The sequence below is a fragment of the Haliotis rufescens genome, unplaced genomic scaffold (assembly GCF_023055435.1).
Source record: "Haliotis rufescens isolate VD_foot unplaced genomic scaffold, xgHalRufe1.0.p SCAF_8, whole genome shotgun sequence".
Taxonomy (NCBI): Eukaryota; Metazoa; Mollusca; class Gastropoda; order Lepetellida; family Haliotidae; genus Haliotis; species Haliotis rufescens.
The window spans coordinates 46,826,555-46,850,534 of NW_025964372.1; the positions used below are offsets into that span (position 1 = coordinate 46,826,555).

Genomic DNA, 23,980 nt, shown 5'->3' on the forward strand with positions numbered 1-23,980 from the left:
CTTTCAGATTGCTCTGACATTGGACGTATGACTGATTATGAGACTGACGCGCTACCTACTGCGCTACCGAGGCCTGGTGTGGACGGCGGGGATAGGGATTTATATTTTGTGAACTCACCAGTATGTGTCAACAAACGGGTCCATGATGGAAACTGTGCTCTTTCAAGTGTCATATGTAGAACTCACATAGGTTGTGATTGAACCCTAATGCAAGCTATAATGTGCGTGCCCGTAAACGCAATTAATATCCTGTTCTTGATAGAGATGATAACGAGTGTCCTGGAAGAAGTAAGTTACATCCCATTTTTCATGCCACCCAGTTGTGAGCACACCATGTGGTATGGCTCTTCATATATCCGATGCCTGCACATGTCACATATTTCCAGAGTAGGATATTTTTCAAAGAGGCAGACGCAGAAGTAAAGTATTTCGTTGTAAACGTTTTGAACAAATGTGTGATGATAAATGAAGAAAAAAAAAGAAATGCCCCGGGTGAGGATCGAACTCAAGACTTTCAGATTGCTCTGACATTGGACGTATGACTGATTATGAGACTGACGCGCTACCTACTGCGCTACCGAGGCCTGGTGTGGACGGCGGGGATAGGGATTTATATTTTGTGAACTCACCAGTATGTGTCAACAAACGGGTCCATGCTCGAAACTGTGCTCTTTCAAGTGTCATATGTAGAACTCACATAGGTTGTGATTGAACCCTAATGCAAGCTATAATGTGCGTGCCCGTAAACGCAATTAATATCCTGTTCTTGATAGAGATGATAACGAGTGTCCTGGAAGAAGTAAGTTACATCCCATTTTTCATGCCACCCAGTTGTGAGCACACCATGTGGTATGGCTCTTCATATATCCGATGCCTGCATATGTCACATATTTCCAGAGTAGGATATTTTTCAAAGAGGCAGACGCAGAAGTAAAGTATTTCGTTGTAAACGTTTTGAACAAATGTGTGATGATAAATGAAGAAAAAAAAAGAAATGCCCCGGGTGAGGATCGAACTCAAGACTTTCAGATTGCTCTGACATTGGACGTATGACTGATTATGAGACTGACGCGCTACCTACTGCGCTACCGAGGCCTGGTGTGGACGGCGGGGATAGGGATTTATATTTTGTGAACTCACCAGTATGTGTCAACAAACGGGTCCATGCTCGAAACTGTGCTCTTTCAAGTGTCATATGTAGAACTCACATAAGTTGTGATTGAACCCTAATGCAAGCTATAATGTGCGTGCCCGTAAACGCAATTAATATCCTGTTCTTGATAGAGATGATAACGAGTGTCCTGGAAGAAGTAAGTTACATCCCATTTTTCATGCCACCCAGTTGTGAGCACACCATGTGGTATGGCTCTTCATATATCCGATGCCTGCATATGTCACATATTTCCAGAGTAGGATATTTTTCAAAGAGGCAGACGCAGAAGTAAAGTATTTCGTTGTAAACGTTTTGAACAAATGTGTGATGATAAATGAAGAAAAAAAAGAAATGCCCCAGGTGAGGATCGAACTCACGACCTTCAGATTGCTCTGACATTGGACGTATGACTGATTATGAGACTGACGCGCTACCTACTGCGCTACCGAGGCCTGGTGTGGACGGCGGGGATAGGGATTTATATTTTGTGAACTCACCAGTATGTGTCAACAAACGGGTCCATGATGGAAACTGTGCTCTTTCAAGTGTCATATGTTGGACTCGCCTAGGTTGTGATAGAACCCTAATGCAAGCTATAATGAGCGTGCCCGTAAACGCAATTAATATCCTGTTCTTGATAGAGATGATAACGAATGTCCTGGAAGAAGTAAGTTACATCCCATTTTTCATGCCACCCAGTTGTGAGCACACCATGTGGTATGGCTCTTCATATATCCGATGCCTGCATATGTCACATATTTCCAGAGTAGGATATTTTTCAAAGAGGCAGACGCAGAAGTAAAGTATTTCGTTGTAAACGTTTTGAACAAATGTGTGATGATAAATGAAGAAAAAAAAAGAAATGCCCCGGGTGAGGATCGAACTCACGACCTTCAGATTGCTCTGACATTGGACGTATGACTGATTATGAGACTGACGCGCTACCTACTGCGCTACCGAGGCCTGGTGTGGATGGCGGGGATAGGGATTTATATTTTGTGAACTCACCAGTATGTGTCAACAAACGGGTCCATGCTGGAAACTGTGCTCTTTCAAGTGTCATATGTTGGACTCGCCTAGGTTGTGATAGAACCCTAATGCAAGCTATAATGAGCGTGCCCGTAAACGCAATTAATATCCTGTTCTTGATAGAGATGATAACGAATGTCCTGGAAGAAGTAAGTTACATCCCATTTTTCATGCCACCCAGTATTGAGCACACCATGTGGTATGGCTCTTCATATATCCGATGCCTGCATATGTCACATATTTCCAGAGTAGGATATTTTTCAAAGAGGCAGACGCAGAAGTAAAGTATTTCGTTGTAAACGTTTTGAACAAATGTGTGATGATAAATGAAGAAAAAAAAAGAAATGCCCCGGGTGAGGATCGAACTCACGACCTTCAGATTGCTCTGACATTGGACGTATGACTGATTATGAGACTGACGCGCTACCTACTGCGCTACCGAGGCCTGGTGTGGACGGCGGGGATAGGGATTTATATTTTGTGAACTCACCAGTATGCGTCAACAAACGGGTCCATGATGGAAACTGTGCTCTTTCAAGTGTCATATGTTGGACTCGCCTAGGTTGTGATAGAACCCTAATGCAAGCTATAATGAGCGTGCCCGTAAACGCAATTAATATCCTGTTCTTGATAGAGACGATAACGAATGTCCTGGAAGAAGTAAGTTACATCCCATTTTTCATGCCACCCAGTTGTGAGCACACCATGTGGTATGGCTCTTCATATATCCGATGCCTGCATATGTCACATATTTCCAGAGTAGGATATTTTTCAAAGAGGCAGACGCAGAAGTAAAGTATTTCGTTGTAAACGTTTTGAACAAATGTGTGATGATAAATGAAGAAAATAAAAGAAATGCCCCGGGTGAGGATCGAACTCACGACCTTCAGATTGCTCTGACATTGGACGTATGACTGATTATGAGACTGACGCGCTACCTACTGCGCTACCGAGGCCTGGTGTGGACGGCGGGGATAGGGATTTATATTTTGTGAACTCACCAGTATGTGTCAACAAACGGGTCCATGCTGGAAACTGTGCTCTTTCAAGTGTCATATGTAGAACTCACATAGGTTGTGATTGAACCCTAATGCAAGCTATAATGTGCGTGCCCGTAAACGCAATTAATATCCTGTTCTTGATAGAGATGATAACGAGTGTCCTGGAAGAAGTAAGTTACATCCCATTTTTCATGCCACCCAGTTGTGAGCACACCATGTGGTATGGCTCTTCATATATCCGATGCCTGCATATGTCACATATTTCCAGAGTAGGATATTTTTCAAAGAGGCAGACGCAGAAGTAAAGTATTTCGTTGTAAATGTTTTGAACAAATGTGTGATGATAAATGAAGAAAAAAAAAGAAATGCCCCAGGTGAGTATCGAACTCACGACCTTCAGATTGCTCTGACATTGGACGTATGACTGATTATGAGACTGACGCGCTACCTACTGCGCTACCGAGGCCTGGTGTGGACGGCGGGGATAGGGATTTATATTTTGTGAACTCACCAGTATGCGTCAACAAACGGGTCCATGATGGAAACTGTGCTCTTTCAAGTGTCATATGTTGGACTCGCCTAGGTTGTGATAGAACCCTAATGCAAGCTATAATGAGCGTGCCCGTAAACGCAATTAATATCCTGTTCTTGATAGAGATGATAACGAATGTCCTGGAAGAAGTAAGTTACATCCCATTTTTCATGCCACCCAGTTGTGAGCACACCATGTGGTATGGCTCTTCATATATCCGATGCCTGCATATGTCACATATTTCCAGAGTAGGATATTTTTCAAAGAGGCAGACGCAGTAGTAAAGTATTTCGTTGTAAACGTTTTGAACAAATGTGTGATGATAAATGAAGAAAAAAAAAGAAATGCCCCGGGTGAGGATCGAACTCACGACCTTCAGATTGCTCTGACATTGGACGTATGACTGATTATGAGACTGACGCGCTACCTACTGCGCTACCGAGGCCTGGTGTGGACGGCGGGGATAGGGATTTATATTTTGTGAACTCACCAGTATGTGTCAACAAACGGGTCCATGATGGAAACTGTGCTCTTTCAAGTGTCATATGTTGGACTCGCCTAGGTTGTGATAGAACCCTAATGCAAGCTATAATGAGCGTGCCCGTAAACGCAATTAATATCCTGTTCTTGATAGAGATGATAACGAATGTCCTGGAAGAAGTAAGTTACATCCCATTTTTCATGCCACCCAGTTGTGAGCACACCATGTGGTATGGCTCTTCATATATCCGATGCCTGCATATGTCACATATTTCCAGAGTAGGATATTTTTCAAAGAGGCAGACGCAGAAGTAAAGTATTTCGTTGTAAACGTTTTGAACAAATGTGTGATGATAAATGAAGAAAAAAAAAGAAATCCCCCGGGTGAGGATCGAACTCAAGACCTTCAGATTGCTCTGACATTGGACGTATGACTGATTATGAGACTGACGCGCTACCTACTGCGCTACCGAGGCCTGGTGTGGACGGCGGGGATAGGGATTTATATTTTGTGAACTCACCAGTATGTGTCAACAAACGGGTCCATGCTGGAAACTGTGCTCTTTCAAGTGTCATATGTAGAACTCACATAGGTTGTGATAGAACCCTAATGCAAGCTATAATGAGCGTGCCCGTAAACGCAATTAATATCCTGTTCTTGATAGAGATGATAACGAATGTCCTGGAAGAAGTAAGTTACATCCCATTTTTCATGCCACCCAGTTGTGAGCACACCATGTGGTATGGCTCTTCATATATCCGATGCCTGCATATGTCACATATTTCCAGAGTAGGATATTTTTCAAAGAGGCAGACGCAGAAGTAAAGTATTTCGTTGTAAACGTTTTGAACAAATGTGTGATGATAAATGAAGAAAAAAAAAGAAATGCCCCGGGTGAGGATCGAACTCACGACCTTCAGATTGCTCTGACATTGGACGTATGACTGATTATGAGACTGACGCGCTACCTACTGCGCTACCGAGGCCTGGTGTGGACGGCGGGGATAGGGATTTATATTTTGTGAACTCACCAGTATGTGTCAACAAACGGGTCCATGCTCGAAACTGTGCTCTTTCAAGTGTCATATGTTGGACTCGCCTAGGTTGTGATAGAACCCTAATGCAAGCTATAATGAGCGTGCCCGTAAACGCAATTAATATCCTGTTCTTGATAGAGATGATAACGAATGTCCTGGAAGAAGTAAGTTACATCCCATTTTTCATGCCACCCAGTTGTGAGCACACCATGTGGTATGGCTCTTCATATATCCGATGCCTGCATATGTCACATATTTCCAGAGTAGGATATTTTTCAAAGAGGCAGACGCAGAAGTAAAGTATTTCGTTGTAAACGTTTTGAACAAATGTGTGATGATAAATGAAGAAAAAAAAAGAAATGCCCCGGGTGAGGATCGAACTCACGACCTTCAGATTGCTCTGACATTGGACGTATGACTGATTATGAGACTGACGCGCTACCTACTGCGCTACCGAGGCCTGGTGTGGACGGCGGGGATAGGGATTTATATTTTGTGAACTCACCAGTATGCGTCAACAAACGGGTCCATGATGGAAACTGTGCTCTTTCAAGTGTCATATGTTGGACTCGCCTAGGTTGTGATAGAACCCTAATGCAAGCTATAATGAGCGTGCCCGTAAACGCAATTAATATCCTGTTCTTGATAGAGATGATAACGAATGTCCTGGAAGAAGTAAGTTACATCCCATTTTTCATGCCACCCAGTTGTGAGCACACCATGTGGTATGGCTCTTCATATATCCGATGCCTGCATATGTCACATATTTCCAGAGTAGGATATTTTTCAAAGAGGCAGACGCAGAAGTAAAGTATTTCGTTGTAAACGTTTTGAACAAATGTGTGATGATAAATGAAGAAAATAAAAGAAATGCCCCGGGTGAGGATCGAACTCACGACCTTCAGATTGCTCTGACATTGGACGTATGACTGATTATGAGACTGACGCGCTACCTACTGCGCTACCGAGGCCTGGTGTGGACGGCGGGGATAGGGATTTATATTTTGTGAACTCACCAGTATGTGTCAACAAACGGGTCCATGCTGGAAACTGTGCTCTTTCAAGTGTCATATGTAGAACTCACATAGGTTGTGATTGAACCCTAATGCAAGCTATAATGTGCGTGCCCGTAAACGCAATTAATATCCTGTTCTTGATAGAGATGATAACGAGTGTCCTGGAAGAAGTAAGTTACATCCCATTTTTCATGCCACCCAGTTGTGAGCACACCATGTGGTATGGCTCTTCATATATCCGATGCCTGCATATGTCACATATTTCCAGAGTAGGATATTTTTCAAAGAGGCAGACGCAGAAGTAAAGTATTTCGTTGTAAATGTTTTGAACAAATGTGTGATGATAAATGAAGAAAAAAAAAGAAATGCCCCAGGTGAGTATCGAACTCACGACCTTCAGATTGCTCTGACATTGGACGTATGACTGATTATGAGACTGACGCGCTACCTACTGCGCTACCGAGGCCTGGTGTGGACGGCGGGGATAGGGATTTATATTTTGTGAACTCACCAGTATGCGTCAACAAACGGGTCCATGATGGAAACTGTGCTCTTTCAAGTGTCATATGTTGGACTCGCCTAGGTTGTGATAGAACCCTAATGCAAGCTATAATGAGCGTGCCCGTAAACGCAATTAATATCCTGTTCTTGATAGAGATGATAACGAATGTCCTGGAAGAAGTAAGTTACATCCCATTTTTCATGCCACCCAGTTGTGAGCACACCATGTGGTATGGCTCTTCATATATCCGATGCCTGCATATGTCACATATTTCCAGAGTAGGATATTTTTCAAAGAGGCAGACGCAGTAGTAAAGTATTTCGTTGTAAACGTTTTGAACAAATGTGTGATGATAAATGAAGAAAAAAAAAGAAATGCCCCGGGTGAGGATCGAACTCACGACCTTCAGATTGCTCTGACATTGGACGTATGACTGATTATGAGACTGACGCGCTACCTACTGCGCTACCGAGGCCTGGTGTGGACGGCGGGGATAGGGATTTATATTTTGTGAACTCACCAGTATGTGTCAACAAACGGGTCCATGCTGGAAACTGTGCTCTTTCAAGTGTCATATGTTGGACTCGCCTAGGTTGTGATAGAACCCTAATGCAAGCTATAATGAGCGTGCCCGTAAACGCAATTAATATCCTGTTCTTGATAGAGATGATAACGAATGTCCTGGAAGAAGTAAGTTACATCCCATTTTTCATGCCACCCAGTATTGAGCACACCATGTGGTATGGCTCTTCATATATCCGATGCCTGCATATGTCACATATTTCCAGAGTAGGATATTTTTCAAAGAGGCAGACGCAGAAGTAAAGTATTTCGTTGTAAACGTTTTGAACAAATGTGTGATGATAAATGAAGAAAAAAAAAGAAATGCCCCTGGTGAGGATCGAACTCACGACCTTCAGATTGCTCTGACATTGGACGTATGACTGATTATGAGACTGACGCGCTACCTACTGCGCTACCGAGGCCTGGTGTGGACGGCGGGGATAGGGATTTATATTTTGTGAACTCACCAGTATGTGTCAACAAACGGGTCCATGATGGAAACTGTGCTCTTTCAAGTGTCATATGTTGGACTCGCCTAGGTTGTGATAGAACCCTAATGCAAGCTATAATGAGCGTGCCCGTAAACGCAATTAATATCCTGTTCTTGATAGAGATGATAACGAATGTCCTGGAAGAAGTAAGTTACATCCCATTTTTCATGCCACCCAGTTGTGAGCACACCATGTGGTATGGCTCTTCATATATCCGATGCCTGCATATGTCACATATTTCCAGAGTAGGATATTTTTCAAAGAGGCAGACGCAGAAGTAAAGTATTTCGTTGTAAACGTTTTGAACAAATGTGTGATGATAAATGAAGAAAAAAAAAGAAATGCTCCGGGTGAGGATCGAACTCAAGACCTTCAGATTGCTCTGACATTGGACGTATGACTGATTATGAGACTGACGCGCTACCTACTGCGCTACCGAGGCCTGGTGTGGACGGCGGGGATAGGGATTTATATTTTGTGAACTCACCAGTATGTGTCAACAAACGGGTCCATGCTGGAAACTGTGCTCTTTCAAGTGTCATATGTAGAACTCACATAGGTTGTGATAGAACCCTAATGCAAGCTATAATGTGCGTGCCCGTAAACGCAATTAATATCCTGTTCTTGATAGAGATGATAACGAATGTCCTGGAAGAAGTAAGTTACATCCCATTTTTCATGCCACCCAGTTGTGAGCACACCATGTGGTATGGCTCTTCATATATCCGATGCCTGCATATGTCACATATTTCCAGAGTAGGATATTTTTCAAAGAGGCAGACGCAGAAGTAAAGTATTTCGTTGTAAACGTTTTGAACAAATGTGTGATGATAAATGAAGAAAAAAAAAGAAATGCCCCGGGTGAGGATCGAACTCACGACCTTCAGATTGCTCTGACATTGGACGTATGACTGATTATGAGACTGACGCGCTACCTACTGCGCTACCGAGGCCTGGTGTGGACGGCGGGGATAGGGATTTATATTTTGTGAACTCACCAGTATGTGTCAACAAACGGGTCCATGCTCGAAACTGTGCTCTTTCAAGTGTCATATGTTGGACTCGCCTAGGTTGTGATAGAACCCTAATGCAAGCTATAATGAGCGTGCCCGTAAACGCAATTAATATCCTGTTCTTGATAGAGATGATAACGAATGTCCTGGAAGAAGTAAGTTACATCCCATTTTTCATGCCACCCAGTTGTGAGCACACCATGTGGTATGGCTCTTCATATATCCGATGCCTGCATATGTCACATATTTCCAGAGTAGGATATTTTTCAAAGAGGCAGACGCAGAAGTAAAGTATTTCGTTGTAAACGTTTTGAACAAATGTGTGATGATAAATGAAGAAAAAAAAAGAAATGCCCCGGGTGAGGATCGAACTCACGTCCTTCAGATTGCTCTGACATTGGACGTATGACTGATTATGAGACTGACGCGCTACCTACTGCGCTACCGAGGCCTGGTGTGGACGGCGGGGATAGGGATTTATATTTTGTGAACTCACCAGTATGTGTCAACAAACGGGTCCATGCTGGAAACTGTGCTCTTTCAAGTGTCATATGTTGGACTCGCCTAGGTTGTGATAGAACCCTAATGCAAGCTATAATGAGCGTGCCCGTAAACGCAATTAATATCCTGTTCTTGATAGAGATGATAACGAATGTCCTGGAAGAAGTAAGTTACATCCCATTTTTCATGCCACCCAGTTGTGAGCACACCATGTGGTATGGCTCTTCATATATCCGATGCCTGCATATGTCACATATTTCCAGAGTAGGATATTTTTCAAAGAGGCAGACGCAGAAGTAAAGTATTTCGTTGTAAACGTTTTGAACAAATGTGTGATGATAAATGAAGAAAAAAAAAGAAATGCCCCGGGTGAGGATCGAACTCACGACCTTCAGATTGCTCTGACATTGGACGTATGACTGATTATGAGACTGACGCGCTACCTACTGCGCTACCGAGGCCTGGTGTGGACGGCGGGGATAGGGATTTATATTTTGTGAACTCACCAGTATGTGTCAACAAACGGGTCCATGCTGGAAACTGTGCTCTTTCAAGTGTCATATGTTGGACTCGCCTAGGTTGTGATAGAACCCTAATGCAAGCTATAATGAGCGTGCCCGTAAACGCAATTAATATCCTGTTCTTGATAGAGATGATAACGAATGTCCTGGAAGAAGTAAGTTACATCCCATTTTTCATGCCACCCAGTTGTGAGCACACCATGTGGTATGGCTCTTCATATATCCGATGCCTGCATATGTCACATATTTCCAGAGTAGGATATTTTTCAAAGAGGCAGACGCAGAAGTAAAGTATTTCGTTGTAAACGTTTTGAACAAATGTGTGATGATAAATGAAGAAAAAAAAAGAAATGCCCCGGGTGAGGATCGAACTCACGACCTTCAGATTGCTCTGACATTGGACGTATGACTGATTATGAGACTGACGCGCTACCTACTGCGCTACCGAGGCCTGGTGTGGACGGCGGGGATAGGGATTTATATTTTGTGAACTCACCAGTATGCGTCAACAAACGGGTCCATGATGGAAACTGTGCTCTTTCAAGTGTCATATGTTGGACTCGCCTAGGTTGTGATAGAACCCTAATGCAAGCTATAATGAGCGTGCCCGTAAACGCAATTAATATCCTGTTCTTGATAGAGATGATAACGAATGTCCTGGAAGAAGTAAGTTACATCCCATTTTTCATGCCACCCAGTTGTGAGCACACCATGTGGTATGGCTCTTCATATATCCGATGCCTGCATATGTCACATATTTCCAGAGTAGGATATTTTTCAAAGAGGCAGACGCAGAAGTAAAGTATTTCGTTGTAAACGTTTTGAACAAATGTGTGATGATAAATGAAGAAAAAAAAAGAAATGCCCCGGGTGAGGATCGAACTCACGACCTTCAGATTGCTCTGACATTGGACGTATGACTGATTATGAGACTGACGCGCTACCTACTGCGCTACCGAGGCCTGGTGTGGACGGCGGGGATAGGGATTTATATTTTGTGAACTCACCAGTATGCGTCAACAAACGGGTCCATGATGGAAACTGTGCTCTTTCAAGTGTCATATGTTGGACTCGCCTAGGTTGTGATAGAACCCTAATGCAAGCTATAATGAGCGTGCCCGTAAACGCAATTAATATCCTGTTCTTGATAGAGATGATAACAAATGTCCTGGAAGAAGTAAGTTACATCCCATTTTTCATGCCACCCAGTATTGAGCACACCATGTGGTATGGCTCTTCATATATCCGATGCCTGCATATGTCACATATTTCCAGAGTAGGATATTTTTCAAAGAGGCAGACGCAGAAGTAAAGTATTTCGTTGTAAACGTTTTGAACAAATGTGTGATGATAAATGAAGAAAAAAAAAGAAATGCCCCGGGTGAGGATCGAACTCACGACCTTCAGATTGCTCTGACATTGGACGTATGACTGATTATGAGACTGACGCGCTACCTACTGCGCTACCGAGGCCTGGTGTGGACGGCGGGGATAGGGATTTATATTTTGTGAACTCACCAGTATGCGTCAACAAACGGGTCCATGATGGAAACTGTGCTCTTTCAAGTGTCATATGTTGGACTCGCCTAGGTTGTGATAGAACCCTAATGCAAGCTATAATGAGCGTGCCCGTAAACGCAATTAATATCCTGTTCTTGATAGAGATGATAACGAATGTCCTGGAAGAAGTAAGTTACATCCCATTTTTCATGCCACCCAGTATTGAGCACACCATGTGGTATGGCTCTTCATATATCCGATGCCTGCATATGTCACATATTTCCAGAGTAGGATATTTTTCAAAGAGGCAGACGCAGAAGTAAAGTATTTCGTTGTAAACGTTTTGAACAAATGTGTGATGATAAATGAAGAAAAAAAAAGAAATGCCCTGGGTGAGGATCGAACTCACGACCTTCAGATTGCTCTGACATTGGACGTATGACTGATTATGAGACTGACGCGCTACCTACTGCGCTACCGAGGCCTGGTGTGGACGGCGGGGATAGGGATTTATATTTTGTGAACTCACCAGTATGCGTCAACAAACGGGTCCATGATGGAAACTGTGCTCTTTCAAGTGTCATATGTTGGACTCGCCTAGGTTGTGATAGAACCCTAATGCAAGCTATAATGTGCGTGCCCGTAAACGCAATTAATATCCTGTTCTTGATAGAGATGATAACGAATGTCCTGGAAGAAGTAAGTTACATCCCATTTTTCATGCCACCCAGTTGTGAGCACACCATGTGGTATGGCTCTTCATATATCCGATGCCTGCATGTGTCACATATTTCCAGAGTAGGATATTTTTCAAAGAGGCAGACGCAGAAGTAAAGTATTTCGTTGTAAACGTTTTGAACAAATGTGTGATGATAAATGAAGAAAAAAAAAGAAATGCCCCAGGTGAGGATCGAACTCACGACCTTCAGATTGCTCTGACATTGGACGTATGACTGATTATGAGACTGACGCGCTACCTACTGCGCTACCGAGGCCTGGTGTGGACGGCGGGGATAGGGATTTATATTTTGTGAACTCACGAGTACGCGTCAACAAACGGTCCATGCTGGAAACTGTGCTCTTTCAAGTGTCATATGTAGAACTCACATAGGTTGTGATTGAACCCTAATGCAAGCTATAATGTGCGTGCCCGTAAACGCAATTAATATCCTGTTCTTGATAGAGATGATAACTAGTGTCCTGGAAGAAGTAAGTTACATCCCATTTTTCATGCCACCCAGTTGTGAGCACACCATGTGGTATGGCTCTTCATATATCCGATGCCTGCATATGTCACATATTTCCAGAGTAGGATATTTTTCAAAGAGGCAGACGCAGAAGTAAAGTGTTTCGTTGTAAACGTTTTGAACAAATGTGTGATGATAAATGAAGAAAAAAAAAGAAATGCCCCGGGTGAGGATCGCACTCAAGACTTTCAGATTGCTCTGACATTGGACGTATGACTGATTATGAGACTGACGCGCTACCTACTGCGCTACCGAGGCCTGGTGTGGACGGCGGGGATAGGGATTTATATTTTGTGAACTCACCAGTATGTGTCAACAAACGGGTCCATGCTGGAAACTGTGCTCTTTCAAGTGTCATATGTAGAACTCACATAGGTTGTGATTGAACCCTAATGCAAGCTATAATGTGCGTGCCCGTAAACGCAATTAATATCCTGTTCTTGATAGAGATGATAACGAGTGTCCTGGAAGAAGTAAGTTACATCCCATTTTTCATGCCACCCAGTTGTGAGCACACCATGTGGTATGGCTCTTCATATATCCGATGCCTGCATATGTCACATATTTCCAGAGTAGGATATTTTTCAAAGAGGCAGACGCAGAAGTAAAGTATTTCGTTGTAAATGTTTTGAACAAATGTGTGATGATAAATGAAGAAAAAAAAAGAAATGCCCCGGGTGAGGATCGAACTCACGACCTTCAGATTGCTCTGACATTGGACGTATGACTGATTATGAGACTGACGCGCTACCTACTGCGCTACCGAGGCCTGGTGTGGACGGCGGGGATAGGGATTTATATTTTGTGAACTCACCAGTATGCGTCAACAAACGGGTCCATGATGGAAACTGTGCTCTTTCAAGTGTCATATGTTGGACTCGCCTAGGTTGTGATAGAACCCTAATGCAAGCTATAATGAGCGTGCCCGTAAACGCAATTAATATCCTGTTCTTGATAGAGATGATAACGAATGTCCTGGAAGAAGTAAGTTACATCCCATTTTTCATGCCACCCAGTTGTGAGCACACCATGTGGTATGGCTCTTCATATATCCGATGCCTGCATATGTCACATATTTCCAGAGTAGGATATTTTTCAAAGAGGCAGACGCAGAAGTAAAGTATTTCGTTGTAAACGTTTTGAACAAATGTGTGATGATAAATGAAGGAAAAAAAAGAAATGCCCCGGGTGAGGATTGAACTCACGACCTTCAGATTGCTCTGACATTGGACGTATGACTGATTGTGAGACTGACGCGCTACCTACTGCGCTACCGAGGCCTGGTGTGGACGGCGGGGATAGGGATTTATATTTTGTGAACTCACCAGTATGTGTCAACAAACGGGTCCATGCTGGAAACTGTGCTCTTTCAAGTGTCATATGTTGGACTCGCCTAGGTTGTGATAGAACCCTAATGCAAGCTATATTGAGCGTGCCCGTAAACGCAATTAATATCCTGTTCTTGATAGAGATGATAACGAATGTCCTGGAAGAAGTAAGTTACATCCCATTTTTCATGCCACCCAGTATTGAGCACACCATGTGGTATGGCTCTTCATATATCCGATGCCTGCATATGTCACATATTTCCAGAGTAGGATATTTTTCAAAGAGGCAGACGCAGAAGTAAAGTATTTCGTTGTAAACGTTTTGAACAAATGTGTGATGATAAATGAAGAAAAAAAAAGAAATGCCCCGGGTGAGGATCGAACTCACGACCTTCAGATTGCTCTGACATTGGACGTATGACTGATTATGAGACTGACGCGCTACCTACTGCGCTACCGAGGCCTGGTGTGGACGGCGGGGATAGGGATTTATATTTTGTGAACTCACCAGTATGCGTCAACAAACGGGTCCATGATGGAAACTGTGCTCTTTCAAGTGTCATATGTTGGACTCGCCTAGGTTGTGATAGAACCCTAATGCAAGCTATAATGAGCGTGCCCGTAAACGCAATTAATATCCTGTTCTTGATAGAGATGATAACGAATGTCCTGGAAGAAGTAAGTTACATCCCATTTTTCATGCCACCCAGTTGTGAGCACACCATGTGGTATGGCTCTTCATATATCCGATGCCTGCATATGTCACATATTTCCAGAGTAGGATATTTTTCAAAGAGGCAGACGCAGAAGTAAAGTATTTCGTTGTAAACGTTTTGAACAAATGTGTGATGATAAATGAAGAAAAAAAAAGAAATGCCCCGGGTGAGGATCGAACTCAAGACTTTCAGATTGCTCTGACATTGGACGTATGACTGATTATGAGACTGACGCGCTACCTACTGCGCTACCGAGGCCTGGTGTGGACGGCGGGGATAGGGATTTATATTTTGTGAACTCACCAGTATGTGTCAACAAACGGGTCCATGCTGGAAACTGTGCTCTTTCAAGTGTCATATGTAGAACTCACATAGGTTGTGATAGAACCCTAATGCAAGCTATAATGAGCGTGCCCGTAAACGCAATTAATATCCTGTTCTTGATAGAGATGATAACGAATGTCCTGGAAGAAGTAAGTTACATCCCATTTTTCATGCCACCCAGTTGTGAGCACACCATGTGGTATGGCTCTTCATATATCCGATGCCTGCATATGTCACATATTTCCAGAGTAGGATATTTTTCAAAGAGGCAGACGCAGAAGTAAAGTATTTCGTTGTAAACGTTTTGAACAAATGTGTGATGATAAATGAAGAAAAAAAAAGAAATGCCCCGGGTGAGGATCGAACTCACGACCTTCAGATTGCTCTGACATTGGACGTATGACTGATTATGAGACTGACGCGCTACCTACTGCGCTACCGAGGCCTGGTGTGGACGGCGGGGATAGGGATTTATATTTTGTGAACTCACCAGTATGTGTCAACAAACGGGTCCATGCTCGAAACTGTGCTCTTTCAAGTGTCATATGTTGGACTCGCCTAGGTTGTGATAGAACCCTAATGCAAGCTATAATGAGCGTGCCCGTAAACGCAATTAATATCCTGTTCTTGATAGAGATGATAACGAATGTCCTGGAAGAAGTAAGTTACATCCCATTTTTCATGCCACCCAGTATTGAGCACACCATGTGGTATGGCTCTTCATATATCCGATGCCTGCATATGTCACATATTTCCAGAGTAGGATATTTTTCAAAGAGGCAGACGCAGAAGTAAAGTATTTCGTTGTAAACGTTTTGAACAAATGTGTGATGATAAATGAAGAAAAAAAAAGAAATGCCCCGGGTGAGGATCGAACTCACGACCTTCAGATTGCTCTGACATTGGACGTATGACTGATTATGAGACTGACGCGCTACCTACTGCGCTACCGAGGCCTGGTGTGGACGGCGGGGATAGGGATTTATATTTTGTGAACTCACCAGTATGTGTCAACAAACGGGTCCATGATGGAAACTGTGCTCTTTCAAGTGTCATATGTAGAACTCACATAGGTTGTGATTGAACCCTAATGCAAGCTATAATGTGCGTGCCCGTAAACGCAATTAATATCCTGTTCTTGATAGAGATGATAACGAGTGTCCTGGAAGAAGTAAGTTACATCCCATTTTTCATGCCACCCAGTTGTGAGCACACCATGTGGTATGGCTCTTCATATATCCGATGCCTGCATATGTCACATATTTCCAGAGTAGGATATTTTTCAAAGAGGCAGACGCAGAAGTAAAGTATTTCGTTGTAAACGTTTTGAACAAATGTGTGATGATAAATGAAGAAAAAAAAAGAAATGCCCCGGGTGAGGATCGAACTCACGACCTTCAGATTGCTCTGACATTGGACGTATGACTGATTATGAGACTGACGCGCTACCTACTGCGCTACCGAGGCCTGGTGTGGACGGCGGGGATAGGGATTTATATTTTGTGAACTCACCAGTATGTGTCAACAAACGGGTCCATGATGGAAACTGTGCTCTTTCAAGTGTCATATGTTGGACTCGCCTAGGTTGTGATAGAACCCTAATGCAAGCTATAATGAGCGTGCCCGTAAACGCAATTAATATCCTGTTCTTGATAGAGATGATAACGAATGTCCTGGAAGAAGTAAGTTACATCCCATTTTTCATGCCACCCAGTTGTGAGCACACCATGTGGTATGGCTCTTCATATATCCGATGCCTGCATATGTCACATATTTCCAGAGTAGGATATTTTTCAAAGAGGCAGACGCAGAAGTAAAGTATTTCGTTGTAAACGTTTTGAACAAATGTGTGATGATAAATGAAGAAAAAAAAAGAAATGCCCCGGGTGAGGATCGAACTCACGACCTTCAGATTGCTCTGACATTGGACGTATGACTGATTATGAGACTGACGCGCTACCTACTGCGCTACCGAGGCCTGGTGTGGACGGCGGGGATAGGGATTTATATTTTGTGAACTCACGAGTATGTGTCAACAAACGGGTCCATGCTGGAAACTGTGCTCTTTCAAGTGTCATATGTTGGACTCGCCTAGGTTGTGATAGAACCCTAATGCAAGCTATAATGAGCGTGCCCGTAAACGCAATTAATATCCTGTTCTTGATAGAGATGATAACGAATGTCCTGGAAGAAGTAAGTTACATCCCATTTTTCATGCCACCCAGTATTGAGCACACCATGTGGTATGGCTCTTCATATATCCGATGCCTGCATGTGTCACATATTTCCAGAGTAGGATATTTTTCAAAGAGGCAGACGCAGAAGTAAAGTATTTCGTTGTAAACGTTTTGAACAAATGTGTGATGATAAATGAAGAAAAAAAAAGAAATGCCCCGGGTGAGGATCGAACTCACGACCTTCAGATTGCTCTGACATTGGACGTATGACTGATTATGAGACTGACGCGCTACCTACTGCGCTACCGAGGCCTGGTGTGGACGGCGGGGATAGGGATTTATATTTTGTGAACTCACCAGTATGCGTCAACAAACGGGTCCATGATGGAAACTGTGCTCTTTCAAGTGTCATATGTTGGACTCGCCTAGGTTGTGATAGAACCCTAATGCAAGCTATAATGAGCGTGCCCGTAAACGCAATTAATATCCTGTTCTTGATAGAGATGATAACAAATGTCCTGGAAGAAGTAAGTTACATCCCATTTTTCATGCCACCCAGTATTGAGCACACCATGTGGTATGGCTCTTCATATATCCGATGCCTGCATATGTCACATATTTCCAGAGTAGGATATTTTTCAAAGAGGCAGACGCAGAAGTAAAGTATTTCGTTGTAAACGTTTTGAACAAATGTGTGATGATAAATGAAGAAAAAAAAAGAAATGCCCCGGGTGAGGATCGAACTCACGACCTTCAGATTGCTCTGACATTGGACGTATGACTGATTATGAGACTGACGCGCTACCTACTGCGCTACCGAGGCCTGGTGTGGACGGCGGGGATAGGGATTTATATTTTGTGAACTCACCAGTATGCGTCAACAAACGGGTCCATGATGGAAACTGTGCTCTTTCAAGTGTCATATGTTGGACTCGCCTAGGTTGTGATAGAACCCTAATGCAAGCTATAATGTGCGTGCCCGTAAACGCAATTAATATCCTGTTCTTGATAGAGATGATAACTAGTGTCCTGGAAGAAGTAAGTTACATCCCATTTTTCATGCCACCCAGTTGTGAGCACACCATGTGGTATGGCTCTTCATATATCCGATGCCTGCATATGTCACATATTTCCAGAGTAGGATATTTTTCAAAGAGGCAGACGCAGAAGTAAAGTATTTCGTTGTAAACGTTTTGAACAAATGTGTGATGATAAATGAAGAAAAAAAAAGAAATGCCCCGGGTGAGGATCGAACTCACGACCTTCAGATTGCTCTGACATTGGACGTATGACTGATTATGAGACTGACGCGCTACCTACTGCGCTACCGAGGCCTGGTGTGGACGGCGGGGATAGGGATTTATATTTTGTGAACTCACCAGTATGTGTCAACAAACGGGTCCATGCTGGAAACTGTGCTCTTTCAAGTGTCATATGTAGAACTCACATAGGTTGTGATTGAACCCTAATGCAAGCTATAATGTGCGTGCCCGTAAACGCAATTAATATCCTGTTCTTGATAGAGATGATAACGAGTGTCCTGGAAGAAGTAAGTTACATCCCATTTTTCATGCCACCCAGTTGTGAGCACACCATGTGGTATGGCTCTTCATATATCCGATGCCTGCATATGTCACATATTTCCAGAGTAGGATATTTTTCAAAGAGGCAGACGCAGAAGTAAAGTATTTCGTTGTAAACGTTTTGAACAAATGTGTGATGATAAATGAAGAAAAAAAAAGAAATGCCCCGGGTGAGGATCGAACTCAAGACCTTCAGATTGCTCTGACATTGGACGTATGACTGATTATGAGACTGACGCGCTACCTACTGCGCTACCGAGGCCTGGTGTGGACGGCGGGGATAGGGATTTATATTTTGTGAACTCACCAGTATGTGTCAACAAACGGGTCCATGCTCGAAACTGTGCTCTTTCAAGTGTCATATGTTGGACTCGCCTAGGTTGTGATAGAACCCTAATGCAAGCTATAATGAGCGTGCCCGTAAACGCAATTAATATCCTGTTCTTGATAGAGATGATAACGAATGTCCTGGAAGAAGTAAGTTACATCCCATTTTTCATGCCACCCAGTATTGAGCACACCATGTGGTATGGCTCTTCATATATCCGATGCCTGCATATGTCACATATTTCCAGAGTAGGATATTTTTCAAAGAGGCAGACGCAGAAGTAAAGTATTTCGTTGTAAACGTTTTGAACAAATGTGTGATGATAAATGAAGAAAAAAAAAGAAATGCCCCGGGTGAGGATCGAACTCACGACCTTCAGATTGCTCTGACATTGGACGTATGACTGATTATGAGACTGACGCGCTACCTACTGCGCTACCGAGGCCTGGTGTGGACGGCGGGGATAGGGATTTATATTTTGTGAACTCACCAGTATGTGTCAACAAACGGGTCCATGCTGGAAACTGTGCTCTTTCAAGTGTCATATGTAGAACTCACATAGGTTGTGATTGAACCCTAATGCAAGCTATAATGTGCGTGCCCGTAAACGCAATTAATATCCTGTTCTTGATAGAGATGATAACGAGTGTCCTGGAAGAAGTAAGTTACATCCCATTTTTCATGCCACCCAGTTGTGAGCACACCATGTGGTATGGCTCTTCATATATCCGATGCCTGCATATGTCACATATTTCCAGAGTAGGATATTTTTCAAAGAGGCAGACGCAGAAGTAAAGTATTTCGTTGTAAACGTTTTGAACAAATGTGTGATGATAAATGAAGAAAAAAAAAGAAATGCCCCGGGTGAGGATCGAACTCAAGACTTTCAGATTGCTCTGACATTGGACGTATGACTGATTATGAGACTGACGCGCTACCTACTGCGCTACCGAGGCCTGGTGTGGACGGCGGGGATAGGGATTTATATTTTGTGAACTCACCAGTATGTGTCAACAAACGGGTCCATGCTGGAAACTGTGCTCTTTCAAGTGTCATATGTAGAACTCACATAGGTTGTGATTGAACCCTAATGCAAGCTATAATGTGCGTGCCCGTAAACGCAATTAATATCCTGTTCTTGATAGAGATGATAACGAGTGTCCTGGAAGAAGTAAGTTACATCCCATTTTTCATGCCACCCAGTTGTGAGCACACCATGTGGTATGGCTCTTCATATATCAGATGCCTGCATATGTCACATATTTCCAGAGTAGGATATTTTTCAAAGAGGCAGACGCAGAAGTAAAGTATTTCGTTGTAAACGTTTTGAACAAATGTGTGATGATAAATGAAGAAAAAAAAAGAAATGCCCCGGGTGAGGATCGAACTCACGACCTTCAGATTGCTCTGACATTGGACGTATGACTGATTATGAGACTGACGCGCTACCTACTGCGCTACCGAGGCCTGGTGTGGACGGCGGGGATAGGGATTTATATTTTGTGAACTCACGAGTACGCGTCAACAAACGGGTCCATGCTGGAAACTGTGCTCTTTCAAGTGTCATATGTAGAACTCACATAGGTTGTGATTGAACCCTAATGCAAGCTATAATGTGCGTGCCCGTAAACGCAATTAATATCCTGTTCTTGATAGAGATGATAACGAGTGTCCTGGAAGAAGTAAGTTACATCCCATTTTTCATGCCACCCAGTTGTGAGCACACCATGTGGTATGGCTCTTCATATATCCGATGCCTGCATATGTCACTTATTTCCAGAGTAGGATATTTTTCAAAGAGGCAGACGCAGAAGTAAAGTATTTCGTTGTAAACGTTTTGAACAAATGTGTGATGATAAATGAAGAAAAAAAAAGAAATGCCCCGGGTGAGGATCGAACTCAAGACTTTCAGATTGCTCTGACATTGGACGTATGACTGATTATGAGACTGACGCGCTACCTACTGCGCTACCGAGGCCTGGTGTGGACGGCGGGGATAGGGATTTATATTTTGTGAACTCACCAGTATGTGTCAACAAACGGGTCCATGCTGGAAACTGTGCTCTTTCAAGTGTCATATGTAGAACTCACATAGGTTGTGATTGAACCCTAATGCAAGCTATAATGTGCGTGCCCGTAAACGCAATTAATATCCTGTTCTTGATAGAGATGATAACGAGTGTCCTGGAAGAAGTAAGTTACATCCCATTTTTCATGCCACCCAGTTGTGAGCACACCATGTGGTATGGCTCTTCATATATCCGATGCCTGCATATGTCACATATTTCCAGAGTAGGATATTTTTCAAAGAGGCAGACGCAGAAGTAAAGTATTTCGTTGTAAACGTTTTGAACAAATGTGTGATGATAAATGAAGAAAAAAAAGAAATGCCCCGGGTGAGGATCGAACTCACGACCTTCAGATTGCTCTGACATTGGACGTATGACTGATTATGAGACTGACGCGCTACCTACTGCGCTACCGAGGCCTGGTGTGGACGGCGGGGATAGGGATTTATATTTTGTGAACTCACCAGTATGTGTCAACAAACGGGTCCATGATGGAAACTGTGCTCTTTCAAGTGTCATATGTTGGACTCGCCTAGGTTGTGATAGAACCCTAATGCAAGCTATAATGAGCGTGCCCGTAAACGCAATTAATATCCTGTTCTTGATAGAGATGATAACGAATGTCCTGGAAGAAGTAAGTTACATCCCATTTTTCATGCCACCCAGTTGTGAGCACACCATGTGGTATGGCTCTTCATATATCCGATGCCTGCATATGTCACATATTTCCAGAGTAGGATATTTTTCAAAGAGGCAGACGCAGAAGTAAAGTATTTCATTGTAAACGTTTTGAACAAATGTGTGATGATAAATGGAAACTGTGCTCTTTCAAGTGTCATATGTAGAACTCACATAGGTTGTGATTGAACCCTAATGCAAGCTATAATGTGCGTGCCCGTAAACGCAATTAATATCCTGTTCTTGATAGAGATGATAACGAGTGTCCTGGAAGAAGTAAGTTACATCCCATTTTTCATGCCACCCAGTTGTGAGCACACCATGTGGTATGGCTATTCATATATCCGATGCCTGCATATGTCACATATTTCCAGAGTAGGATATTTTTCAAAGAGGCAGACGCAGAAGTAAAGTATTTCGTTGTAAACGTTTTGAACAAATGTGTGATGATAAATGAAGAAAAAAAAAGAAATGCCCCGGGTGAGGATCGAACTCAAGACTTTCAGATTGCTCTGACATTGGACGTATGACTGATTATGAGACTGACGCGCTACCTACTGCGCTACCGAGGCCTGGTGTGGACGGCGGGGATAGGGATTTATATTTTGTGAACTCACGAGTACGCGTCAACAAACGGTCCATGCTGGAAACTGTGCTCTTTCAAGTGTCATATGTAGAACTCACATAGGTTGTGATTGAACCCTAATGCAAGCTATAATGTGCGTGCCCGTAAACGCAATTAATATCCTGTTCTTGATAGAGATGATAACGAGTGTCCTGGAAGAAGTAAGTTACATCCCATTTTTCATGCCACCCAGTTGTGAGCACACCATGTGGTATGGCTCTTCATATATCCGATGCCTGCATATGTCACATATTTCCAGAGTAGGATATTTTTCAAAGAGGCAGACGCAGAAGTAAAGTATTTCGTTGTAAACGTTTTGAACAAATGTGTGATGATAAATGAAGAAAAAAAAAGAAATGCCCCGGGTGAGGATCGAACTCACGACCTTCAGATTGCTCTGACATTGGACGTATGACTGATTATGAGACTGACGCGCTACCTACTGCGCTACCGAGGCCTGGTGTGGACGGCGGGGATAGGGATTTATATTTTGTGAACTCACCAGTATGCGTCAACAAACGGGTCCATGATGGAAACTGTGCTCTTTCAAGTGTCATATGTTGGACTCGCCTAGGTTGTGATAGAACCCTAATGCAAGCTATAATGAGCGTGCCCGTAAACGCAATTAATATCCTGTTCTTGATAGAGATGATAACAAATGTCCTGGAAGAAGTAAGTTACATCCCATTTTTCATGCCACCCAGTATTGAGCACACCATGTGGTATGGCTCTTCATATATCCGATGCCTGCATATGTCACATATTTCCAGAGTAGGATATTTTTCAAAGAGGCAGACGCAGAAGTAAAGTATTTCGTTGTAAACGTTTTGAACAAATGTGTGATGATAAATGAAGAAAAAAAAAGAAATGCCCCGGGTGAGGATCGAACTCACGACCTTCAGATTGCTCTGACATTGGACGTATGACTGATTATGAGACTGACGCGCTACCTACTGCGCTACCGAGGCCTGGTGTGGACGGCGGGGATAGGGATTTATATTTTGTGAACTCACCAGTATGCGTCAACAAACGGGTCCATGATGGAAACTGTGCTCTTTCAAGTGTCATATGTTGGACTCGCCTAGGTTGTGATAGAACCCTAATGCAAGCTATAATGTGCGTGCCCGTAAACGCAATTAATATCCTGTTCTTGATAGAGATGATAACGAATGTCCTGGAAGAAGTAAGTTACATCCCATTTTTCATGCCACCCAGTTGTGAGCACACCATGTGGTATGGCTCTTCATATATCCGATGCCTGCATGTGTCACATATTTCCAGAGTAGGATATTTTTCAAAGAGGCAGACGCAGAAGTAAAGTATTTCGTTGTAAACGTTTTGAACAAATGTGTGATGATAAATGAAGAAAAAAAAGGAATGCCCCGGGTGAGGATCGAACTCACGACCTTCAGATTGCTCTGACATTGGACGTATGACTGATTATGAGACTGACGCGCTACCTACTGCGCTACCGAGGCCTGGTATGGACGGCGGGGATAGGGATTTATATTTTGTGAACTCACCAGTATGTGTCAACAAACGGGTCCATGATGGAAACTGTGCT

At 43.1% G+C, this 23,980-nt stretch overlaps 37 non-coding genes across 37 annotated transcripts; all 37 read right to left on the reverse strand.

Moving 5' to 3' along the window:
• Positions 1 to 1,505: 1,505 nt before the first annotated feature.
• Trnam-cau lies at positions 1,506 to 1,605 on the reverse strand. Its single transcript has 2 exons — positions 1,569 to 1,605; positions 1,506 to 1,541 (listed from the first exon to the last, which is right to left on the reverse strand). It is a non-coding gene; the product is annotated as a tRNA-Met (tRNA).
• Positions 1,606 to 2,016: 411 nt separating this feature from the next.
• Trnam-cau lies at positions 2,017 to 2,116 on the reverse strand. The gene is made up of 2 exons: positions 2,080 to 2,116; positions 2,017 to 2,052 (listed from the first exon to the last, which is right to left on the reverse strand). It is a non-coding gene; the product is annotated as a tRNA-Met (tRNA).
• Positions 2,117 to 2,527: 411 nt separating this feature from the next.
• On the reverse strand, positions 2,528 to 2,627 carry Trnam-cau. The gene is made up of 2 exons: positions 2,591 to 2,627; positions 2,528 to 2,563 (listed from the first exon to the last, which is right to left on the reverse strand). It is a non-coding gene; the product is annotated as a tRNA-Met (tRNA).
• A 411-nt stretch (positions 2,628 to 3,038) lies between these two features.
• Trnam-cau lies at positions 3,039 to 3,138 on the reverse strand. The gene is made up of 2 exons: positions 3,102 to 3,138; positions 3,039 to 3,074 (listed from the first exon to the last, which is right to left on the reverse strand). It is a non-coding gene; the product is annotated as a tRNA-Met (tRNA).
• A 411-nt stretch (positions 3,139 to 3,549) lies between these two features.
• Trnam-cau lies at positions 3,550 to 3,649 on the reverse strand. Its single transcript has 2 exons — positions 3,613 to 3,649; positions 3,550 to 3,585 (listed from the first exon to the last, which is right to left on the reverse strand). It is a non-coding gene; the product is annotated as a tRNA-Met (tRNA).
• Positions 3,650 to 4,060: 411 nt separating this feature from the next.
• Positions 4,061 to 4,160, reverse strand: Trnam-cau. Its single transcript has 2 exons — positions 4,124 to 4,160; positions 4,061 to 4,096 (listed from the first exon to the last, which is right to left on the reverse strand). It is a non-coding gene; the product is annotated as a tRNA-Met (tRNA).
• Positions 4,161 to 5,082: 922 nt separating this feature from the next.
• On the reverse strand, positions 5,083 to 5,182 carry Trnam-cau. The gene is made up of 2 exons: positions 5,146 to 5,182; positions 5,083 to 5,118 (listed from the first exon to the last, which is right to left on the reverse strand). It is a non-coding gene; the product is annotated as a tRNA-Met (tRNA).
• A 411-nt stretch (positions 5,183 to 5,593) lies between these two features.
• On the reverse strand, positions 5,594 to 5,693 carry Trnam-cau. Its single transcript has 2 exons — positions 5,657 to 5,693; positions 5,594 to 5,629 (listed from the first exon to the last, which is right to left on the reverse strand). It is a non-coding gene; the product is annotated as a tRNA-Met (tRNA).
• Positions 5,694 to 6,104: 411 nt separating this feature from the next.
• Trnam-cau lies at positions 6,105 to 6,204 on the reverse strand. Its single transcript has 2 exons — positions 6,168 to 6,204; positions 6,105 to 6,140 (listed from the first exon to the last, which is right to left on the reverse strand). It is a non-coding gene; the product is annotated as a tRNA-Met (tRNA).
• A 411-nt stretch (positions 6,205 to 6,615) lies between these two features.
• Trnam-cau lies at positions 6,616 to 6,715 on the reverse strand. The gene is made up of 2 exons: positions 6,679 to 6,715; positions 6,616 to 6,651 (listed from the first exon to the last, which is right to left on the reverse strand). It is a non-coding gene; the product is annotated as a tRNA-Met (tRNA).
• Positions 6,716 to 7,126: 411 nt separating this feature from the next.
• On the reverse strand, positions 7,127 to 7,226 carry Trnam-cau. The gene is made up of 2 exons: positions 7,190 to 7,226; positions 7,127 to 7,162 (listed from the first exon to the last, which is right to left on the reverse strand). It is a non-coding gene; the product is annotated as a tRNA-Met (tRNA).
• Positions 7,227 to 7,637: 411 nt separating this feature from the next.
• Positions 7,638 to 7,737, reverse strand: Trnam-cau. The gene is made up of 2 exons: positions 7,701 to 7,737; positions 7,638 to 7,673 (listed from the first exon to the last, which is right to left on the reverse strand). It is a non-coding gene; the product is annotated as a tRNA-Met (tRNA).
• Positions 7,738 to 8,659: 922 nt separating this feature from the next.
• Trnam-cau lies at positions 8,660 to 8,759 on the reverse strand. Its single transcript has 2 exons — positions 8,723 to 8,759; positions 8,660 to 8,695 (listed from the first exon to the last, which is right to left on the reverse strand). It is a non-coding gene; the product is annotated as a tRNA-Met (tRNA).
• Positions 8,760 to 9,170: 411 nt separating this feature from the next.
• Positions 9,171 to 9,270, reverse strand: Trnam-cau. The gene is made up of 2 exons: positions 9,234 to 9,270; positions 9,171 to 9,206 (listed from the first exon to the last, which is right to left on the reverse strand). It is a non-coding gene; the product is annotated as a tRNA-Met (tRNA).
• A 411-nt stretch (positions 9,271 to 9,681) lies between these two features.
• Trnam-cau lies at positions 9,682 to 9,781 on the reverse strand. The gene is made up of 2 exons: positions 9,745 to 9,781; positions 9,682 to 9,717 (listed from the first exon to the last, which is right to left on the reverse strand). It is a non-coding gene; the product is annotated as a tRNA-Met (tRNA).
• A 411-nt stretch (positions 9,782 to 10,192) lies between these two features.
• On the reverse strand, positions 10,193 to 10,292 carry Trnam-cau. Its single transcript has 2 exons — positions 10,256 to 10,292; positions 10,193 to 10,228 (listed from the first exon to the last, which is right to left on the reverse strand). It is a non-coding gene; the product is annotated as a tRNA-Met (tRNA).
• A 411-nt stretch (positions 10,293 to 10,703) lies between these two features.
• On the reverse strand, positions 10,704 to 10,803 carry Trnam-cau. The gene is made up of 2 exons: positions 10,767 to 10,803; positions 10,704 to 10,739 (listed from the first exon to the last, which is right to left on the reverse strand). It is a non-coding gene; the product is annotated as a tRNA-Met (tRNA).
• A 411-nt stretch (positions 10,804 to 11,214) lies between these two features.
• Trnam-cau lies at positions 11,215 to 11,314 on the reverse strand. The gene is made up of 2 exons: positions 11,278 to 11,314; positions 11,215 to 11,250 (listed from the first exon to the last, which is right to left on the reverse strand). It is a non-coding gene; the product is annotated as a tRNA-Met (tRNA).
• A 411-nt stretch (positions 11,315 to 11,725) lies between these two features.
• Trnam-cau lies at positions 11,726 to 11,825 on the reverse strand. The gene is made up of 2 exons: positions 11,789 to 11,825; positions 11,726 to 11,761 (listed from the first exon to the last, which is right to left on the reverse strand). It is a non-coding gene; the product is annotated as a tRNA-Met (tRNA).
• A 411-nt stretch (positions 11,826 to 12,236) lies between these two features.
• On the reverse strand, positions 12,237 to 12,336 carry Trnam-cau. The gene is made up of 2 exons: positions 12,300 to 12,336; positions 12,237 to 12,272 (listed from the first exon to the last, which is right to left on the reverse strand). It is a non-coding gene; the product is annotated as a tRNA-Met (tRNA).
• Positions 12,337 to 13,257: 921 nt separating this feature from the next.
• Trnam-cau lies at positions 13,258 to 13,357 on the reverse strand. The gene is made up of 2 exons: positions 13,321 to 13,357; positions 13,258 to 13,293 (listed from the first exon to the last, which is right to left on the reverse strand). It is a non-coding gene; the product is annotated as a tRNA-Met (tRNA).
• Positions 13,358 to 13,768: 411 nt separating this feature from the next.
• On the reverse strand, positions 13,769 to 13,868 carry Trnav-cac. The gene is made up of 2 exons: positions 13,832 to 13,868; positions 13,769 to 13,804 (listed from the first exon to the last, which is right to left on the reverse strand). It is a non-coding gene; the product is annotated as a tRNA-Val (tRNA).
• Positions 13,869 to 14,279: 411 nt separating this feature from the next.
• Trnam-cau lies at positions 14,280 to 14,379 on the reverse strand. The gene is made up of 2 exons: positions 14,343 to 14,379; positions 14,280 to 14,315 (listed from the first exon to the last, which is right to left on the reverse strand). It is a non-coding gene; the product is annotated as a tRNA-Met (tRNA).
• A 922-nt stretch (positions 14,380 to 15,301) lies between these two features.
• Trnam-cau lies at positions 15,302 to 15,401 on the reverse strand. The gene is made up of 2 exons: positions 15,365 to 15,401; positions 15,302 to 15,337 (listed from the first exon to the last, which is right to left on the reverse strand). It is a non-coding gene; the product is annotated as a tRNA-Met (tRNA).
• A 411-nt stretch (positions 15,402 to 15,812) lies between these two features.
• On the reverse strand, positions 15,813 to 15,912 carry Trnam-cau. Its single transcript has 2 exons — positions 15,876 to 15,912; positions 15,813 to 15,848 (listed from the first exon to the last, which is right to left on the reverse strand). It is a non-coding gene; the product is annotated as a tRNA-Met (tRNA).
• Positions 15,913 to 16,323: 411 nt separating this feature from the next.
• On the reverse strand, positions 16,324 to 16,423 carry Trnam-cau. Its single transcript has 2 exons — positions 16,387 to 16,423; positions 16,324 to 16,359 (listed from the first exon to the last, which is right to left on the reverse strand). It is a non-coding gene; the product is annotated as a tRNA-Met (tRNA).
• Positions 16,424 to 16,834: 411 nt separating this feature from the next.
• Positions 16,835 to 16,934, reverse strand: Trnam-cau. The gene is made up of 2 exons: positions 16,898 to 16,934; positions 16,835 to 16,870 (listed from the first exon to the last, which is right to left on the reverse strand). It is a non-coding gene; the product is annotated as a tRNA-Met (tRNA).
• Positions 16,935 to 17,345: 411 nt separating this feature from the next.
• Positions 17,346 to 17,445, reverse strand: Trnam-cau. Its single transcript has 2 exons — positions 17,409 to 17,445; positions 17,346 to 17,381 (listed from the first exon to the last, which is right to left on the reverse strand). It is a non-coding gene; the product is annotated as a tRNA-Met (tRNA).
• Positions 17,446 to 17,856: 411 nt separating this feature from the next.
• Trnam-cau lies at positions 17,857 to 17,956 on the reverse strand. The gene is made up of 2 exons: positions 17,920 to 17,956; positions 17,857 to 17,892 (listed from the first exon to the last, which is right to left on the reverse strand). It is a non-coding gene; the product is annotated as a tRNA-Met (tRNA).
• Positions 17,957 to 18,367: 411 nt separating this feature from the next.
• Trnam-cau lies at positions 18,368 to 18,467 on the reverse strand. The gene is made up of 2 exons: positions 18,431 to 18,467; positions 18,368 to 18,403 (listed from the first exon to the last, which is right to left on the reverse strand). It is a non-coding gene; the product is annotated as a tRNA-Met (tRNA).
• A 411-nt stretch (positions 18,468 to 18,878) lies between these two features.
• Trnam-cau lies at positions 18,879 to 18,978 on the reverse strand. The gene is made up of 2 exons: positions 18,942 to 18,978; positions 18,879 to 18,914 (listed from the first exon to the last, which is right to left on the reverse strand). It is a non-coding gene; the product is annotated as a tRNA-Met (tRNA).
• Positions 18,979 to 19,389: 411 nt separating this feature from the next.
• Positions 19,390 to 19,489, reverse strand: Trnam-cau. Its single transcript has 2 exons — positions 19,453 to 19,489; positions 19,390 to 19,425 (listed from the first exon to the last, which is right to left on the reverse strand). It is a non-coding gene; the product is annotated as a tRNA-Met (tRNA).
• A 922-nt stretch (positions 19,490 to 20,411) lies between these two features.
• Trnam-cau lies at positions 20,412 to 20,511 on the reverse strand. The gene is made up of 2 exons: positions 20,475 to 20,511; positions 20,412 to 20,447 (listed from the first exon to the last, which is right to left on the reverse strand). It is a non-coding gene; the product is annotated as a tRNA-Met (tRNA).
• A 921-nt stretch (positions 20,512 to 21,432) lies between these two features.
• Trnam-cau lies at positions 21,433 to 21,532 on the reverse strand. The gene is made up of 2 exons: positions 21,496 to 21,532; positions 21,433 to 21,468 (listed from the first exon to the last, which is right to left on the reverse strand). It is a non-coding gene; the product is annotated as a tRNA-Met (tRNA).
• A 1,241-nt stretch (positions 21,533 to 22,773) lies between these two features.
• Trnam-cau lies at positions 22,774 to 22,873 on the reverse strand. Its single transcript has 2 exons — positions 22,837 to 22,873; positions 22,774 to 22,809 (listed from the first exon to the last, which is right to left on the reverse strand). It is a non-coding gene; the product is annotated as a tRNA-Met (tRNA).
• Positions 22,874 to 23,284: 411 nt separating this feature from the next.
• Trnam-cau lies at positions 23,285 to 23,384 on the reverse strand. Its single transcript has 2 exons — positions 23,348 to 23,384; positions 23,285 to 23,320 (listed from the first exon to the last, which is right to left on the reverse strand). It is a non-coding gene; the product is annotated as a tRNA-Met (tRNA).
• Positions 23,385 to 23,794: 410 nt separating this feature from the next.
• Trnam-cau lies at positions 23,795 to 23,894 on the reverse strand. Its single transcript has 2 exons — positions 23,858 to 23,894; positions 23,795 to 23,830 (listed from the first exon to the last, which is right to left on the reverse strand). It is a non-coding gene; the product is annotated as a tRNA-Met (tRNA).
• Positions 23,895 to 23,980: the final 86 nt, after the last annotated feature.